Source organism: Nylanderia fulva, unplaced genomic scaffold, assembly GCF_048542155.1.
Source record: "Nylanderia fulva isolate GAGA-0341 unplaced genomic scaffold, ASM4854215v1 Scaffold12, whole genome shotgun sequence".
Classification (NCBI taxonomy): domain Eukaryota; kingdom Metazoa; phylum Arthropoda; class Insecta; order Hymenoptera; family Formicidae; genus Nylanderia; species Nylanderia fulva.
Window position 1 is genome coordinate 2983869 of NW_028189409.1, and position 6366 is coordinate 2990234.

Here is a 6366-nt window from a genome sequence, read left to right on the forward strand (position 1 = left end):
AATTGATTCTTGATAAAATATTTCGATACTTAAAATTTCTTGCTTCATACATAAATTTATTTTTCTTTCATTATTTGAATTAAAAATACACAGTAAGACACGAATTATGGGCTCGAATGATTAATGATATAATGACTGGCTTCGTGATATATTAATCACGTGAAATATTAATCACCCAATAATGCAAAACATTCCACTGAATTTCTTAAACGCGATTGCGACAAATATCGGAAAATAATTTGCTATGCTCAATATGATTAATGAGTAATTGACTTTCATAAATACATAATACGCGTATGTACCTACATATAATTGCATATGTATCGCGATGATAGGTCTCGAAGCACGTATTTCGCGTGATTTATTCATTTAATCAAGTAAGAATCGAAGTAACAGGAAATACAAAATTATAAATTACCGTTTTATTGCAATCCTTCGATTATCGATTCTTACTTAATAATAAAAATAATAATTATTTAGTATAATAATTTATTATAAAGATAATAATTATTTAGAATATTTATAATAAAGAAAATAATTATTTAAGATAAATAATCTTTAGAAAAATGTTGGGCGACAAACGGAGCAACAATTGTGCTGTAAGTAATCTATAAATTATTTATCATTTATATTATTTGAGATTTTGTGATATAAAATGTGTTTACATTTGTAGCACAGCGCATTACATTATATACGAATAATGCTGCAAAAACCGATCGACGCGATTTTTTCTTTTTTTCTATGGAACGAATAGAGTAAATCGAGCATTTCACACCGGGACACCAGTAATGGAAAACGTATTACCGGAGTCGTAAGTTTCGTCAGTAGGGACACAAGCTCCCAGACATTATAACGTGGATGTGCAGGCTGTACTTAACGACGAAACTCCGTGGAAACTGTAATTTTCGTGCAAGGGGGACGAAAAAGTAGTCGATGCCGTTGCGCGAAACGCGTCATGCCACGTGTAAAATACGAACGCGGTTGAAAAAGTTAAACAAATGGGACGCCTAAACCCGTTTGTATATGTACATGACATAGACTTACGTAAAACAATTTTCGAACATATGTGCATTTTTGTTAATATTAAAAATATGACAATTTTAATATTATACTTATTTAATTAGATGGTAGTCAAAAGGAAGTAAATTAATTAATAATTATAATGATAATTTTAACTTTTACTTTTCTTGTCGATAAATTTAATATTATTTTACTTAATATTAAATTAACATTGATTCTAACATTTGTTATAATTTATTAAGAGATAAATTTTGAAAGATTAGCTATTTTTCATTATTAATTAATATGTACAATATTTTTTTCTTTATCTTTATTAGTATATATTAAAAAATTATTTAAATTTAATGAATTTTTGATTTAAATTCAATAAAGAGTAAATTTTGATTTTCTAGTTTTAGATTATTAAATTGTATTTATAGTTTTTTATTAAAATTTGATATATAATTTATGTATGTATAATTACCTCAGGTATAAATTATGACGTATGCATAATATAATGACAGTTAAATGTTAGTGTCATAATCAACTCTTATTATATATTTACGAAAAGTTAAATTATGAATGTATCTTTCTTAGTTTAGTCAACACGAATAAGAACATAATATTTTCCAATGAGCAATATCGACTTTCGAATAAAAATATCATAACACGTATTAAATGTATATAAAAATGTTAGGCGATTTAATTGAAGCAATTACAGACATATGCATTATCTTCCAGGACTTTATAAAAACAGTGCATCCATAAAATAATATCTGTGTTGCGAAAGATAATAAAAGATTACAGATGGAAAAAGACAACAGTTTAAACATACTATTATGAATGTGTAAATAATGGATTAATGGCAAGACAAAATTGCTATCGTGCATAATAACAAGACAAGACACTTTATATATTCTTCCAAACCCTACATCTCGCCTTAGTTAAACGCGACATTGATATCCTCTTTTATTTCCTCAGCCCTTTAGAAGCTACAATATCAGTCATCGCGATTCGTCATTTAAACTGTCAAGATGTCTCGCGAGCGAAAAAAAATATTTTTTCGTGCTCACTCGTCTCTACAAACGTTCGATTTCATTGTCGCTCTGTTAAATTCATCACGTTTACAGGAAAGTTGCGCAAAAACGGTATGTGGGACGCGTATAAAGCGCACAGGACTTTAATTAAATTTGATAATGGAAAAGTTTATTGAGAGCTGCAACGAGAGAGCAGAGAGAAAGAGAGAGAGAGAAAGAGAAAGAGAAGGCGAGAGAAGATGGACACGCTAATTGGCCAACAGTTTAGCGTGTCCAGTTAGCTCGTGCAAGTGTGTCATAACAAAAAAGCGCCACCATCCATCCCATTATATTTCAAAACAGCGCGCGTACGTTCACCGCTCTCGCAAGAGAGGTTTGATTTTAATTAAATCATAATGTAGTTTTGCCGGGATGGCCGGGTTGCATAGCCCCATGCACGACTCTCCAAGAGAGTCTCGCACTCTCTCTCTTCTAGCGCGAGTCTCTCCAAAGCACGTCGTTATCTCAGTTTAGTTCCGGCCGTACTGTTTTCGGAGAGGCGTTGAAACAACGAGGCGCATCGCGATAATGACCGAAGTACTCGCAGAGAATATCATTCGCCACATTTAGTCGTCTTAATCAGCAAATCTTTATGAATCGTTTTCACAAAAAGAGGAAAAAACGCGCAGCAAAAATATATGATAATATTATTTCATCTTGTGTCATACGTATTCGGGGAAGAGTAAAAGTCAATCGTTTCGATTTTTACCATTTATTGTATTTTATACATACAGGGTGTCCCAGAACTAGTAGAAACCTGTTAATGGCAGATTCCGGGGATAATTTGGAGACGATTTTTCCTCAACGAAAATGAGACGTCAATAATTTTTGGGTTATAAGCAATTGAAAATAAGGCGTTTTATTTTAATTTAAAGTTTAATTACGAAGATAGATGATGGCAAAAATTAGGAACATGTAAAAAATGTATATATGATATTTCTGAATTTATTTCTCTAAAAGAATGTATTCCATTTTATAAAATGAACACATTTTAGAAAATTGTAATTAATATTATATTCTTTGAAAAACTTTTTATCTTTCTCTCTCTCTTTTTATTCGCGGATATGTATTAAATAAACTTTCTATCTTTTTAACTAATTAAATAGTCCTTGAAAACCTTTTACCTTTTCGAAAAATTAATTGTACATCGAAGCTGGCACGTGCACTTGTGTATGTAGATAGCAATTACGAAAATAAATATTTACACAAGATGGTGGGGCGCAGATTACGGCTGCGCGAAAATATTTCATTTTCCCGTAATGCGGTTGGATGCATGAATATATTTTGAGGTGAGTGAATATTAATTGAATTAAATTTCATGTAGAATACGTGGAGATAATATTTCACAAATTCACTAACCATGCTTAATAGAAAAAAAAAAGAAATATATTTAACGTTATAGAGAAAATATTCTCTACCATATTTTCATATCTTTTGTTAATTTATACAATTTTATCTTTGTTGAGAACAAAAGATTGTGTTAATTAATTAAACATTACACTAAAATTTCGAGCAAAATGAAGATTCTCCGGGTATCTGCGAAATCTTAAAATGTAAATCCGCAAAATTTATATGTGTTTGCTCGCGAAATTATACCGTTATCGTTGAGAAATTTTGTCGGTCGTATTTTCCGAGAAGAATGTGCTCGCAAAATTTTCTCCGCTTCGATCCTTGTGAAATATAATGGAGCAAATTACCGGGGATATGAAACGCAGTTAACGGTCGCGCGAGCAGAAAAATGAGTCGAAATTGAATCAATCGATATAGATGCAGCTGTTATCTGTATCAGATAGATATTGCGTGCGATCTTTCTTTTTTATTTTCATTCTTTACGACTTGCTATATACCCTTCTCTTGTAAAAAAACTTTTTGTATATCTCTGTCTGAGCTTCTCTACCTGAAGGTTTGTACTCTCGGAAACACTTCTGACAATTGAGATGCAAAAGAAGAGGGCTAGGAGAATACTTTCCTTGCAGAAGAGGCACCGAGGTAACCAGCAAAGTTCTACTCGAGTTACGAAGAATGAGGAGTATATCTCTCTATATATAATATATTGGACTAGAGATACAAACTTTGGTTATTTTGTAAGTAATATAGTAGATAATGAGAAGTGAGGAAAAATGCGTCTGTGTGTGTATAACCAGTACCAATATATTAAATTATTATACAGATACACTTGCGCATTAGCTTTGCTTCTATCTCATAATCATATTTAACCAAACAGTTACAACGTTGCAATTTCGATTCTCTTTAGCGTTTGAATGTCTGTATTATCGGAAGCCATAAAACGAGTCTCCTCTATACATATATAGCAGCATTGAAGATAGCATCGTTATAGTGCTAAAGCGGCGATTTTTATGTCAAATAAATAAACTCGAAACACTCAGCTCTAAATATTATCGCATTAATGCTATTAAATCATACAGTATAATTAAATAAATAATGCAATTAATGTGTAATGTATAATATTACACTGAGCATGGCGAATTAACGCGTTCATCAAGCATTAATGCGTTACAATGTATATTTATTCCATTTCATTACTACGTAAATAATTAATTGTTTAATTCGAATCGATTGTGTTCGATAGAAGAGCACAGATTAAAAACGGATCTCATCCGGGAAATTATAAATTGTTAAGGGATATTTAAGAGATGTATCACTTGGAAATACGTTCTACTTTCTCTATATTTCAGCCCTCTATTTTAGTTATATATCCTTGAAGCTAACGTCGATAGACCGCAACAGCTGTTCCGATTTCTCTGTCGCTGTTGTCAAAATTCCTATTCCGTGGTCACCATACGGTCAATCAGTGGCTTGTACTCACTTGCAAGTGGCGAGGAAACTGTCAAGAGTGCAAGTCGAGCTTGTTCAGAGGCGAGTTGAAAGATTGCTTTTTGCCTGGTAAGCAGAATATATGGAAAATGTTTTCAAGTATTGTATGGAAATCATTATTAACACAAATCACAAAGTGATAATACTATATGTATACAATACTATACGTTTATCAATGCGTTACATAATTAATTCGAAGCATTCCAAAACAGATTGTATTGTAAATTTACTCTAATTTAATCTAGATAAAATATATATACTATACTATAATTAATATAATTTCAATGGAAATTTCATTAGAAATAGATTAATGTTACTGAATGCGTTTTGTGAATCATTATGAACAAATAATAGATAAATAATATAAATCATACACTTTTTTCTAAGATCATTTAAACAGCAAAACTTTTACGTATCTGCAAACATATTAATTTAAAAGAAGAAATAAGCAAAAGATATGCAACAAAATGAACAAAGTAATAATATATATAATACTACATTTATCTATGTGTCACATAATTAACTCAAAGCATTGAAAACAGATTGTATTGCAAATTTACTGTCATTCAATTAGATAATATATTAATTATTATCAGTCGAAATGTTTAGAATTAGATTTATATTATTGAAATCTTTTCAATCGTATATAAATTTCAGAATAAATAATAAATAGATAATATAAATCGTTAGCTATTTTTGTAAAAATTATTGAAACAAAAGCAAAACTTTTAACATTATAATCGATTAAAAAAGCAATATATACAAAAATTATTTTATCAAACACTTATAAAATTAAATAAATGTATTTAAAGACTAGATATTTAATAATTCTATAGAATTTTCGATTAAATAGTTTCGCGAATAAAATTCTTCTGTCAATGCATAATCTTTCATCTTTCCATCAATATACGAGTACTTGGCTATCAACTGTGTCTTTTTTTCACATTGCACTGCAACAATGCCTTTACAGCAGCTGCTGGGCATTGAACATTCTTTCTCGTTATATTTTAGAAGATTTCCGAATACAAAAACCCTTTGTTGTATTTTATTTGTGACAGAGAAAAGTTTCAACATGTTTTTATTTAAAGTTTCTTTAGAAATCCGGATATCCGTTCATTGACAGAAGGGTTAAAGATGGTTTTATTTCTATCGCACATACAGTTGCCTCATTTCTAATTTATTTCGACCATAAATCGAAATAAAATCTCGTTAATTCCGCAAAGAAACAAAGCAGCAATTTCGACACATTTTTTCAATTGAAAGTTCCTTTGAATACTCCGATATCCGCTCATTAACCGAAGAGTTAAACATCTCGGAGGCAGTTGATCAGAGGATCGATCTCAAATGGATAGTGATACGATCATCAGTAAATTAACAGGATCGGGTCTGTTTTCAAGCAATATCAGGATCTCCTAGATATATCGTACACAGAAACGATGATAGGGTAAGCCGGCGT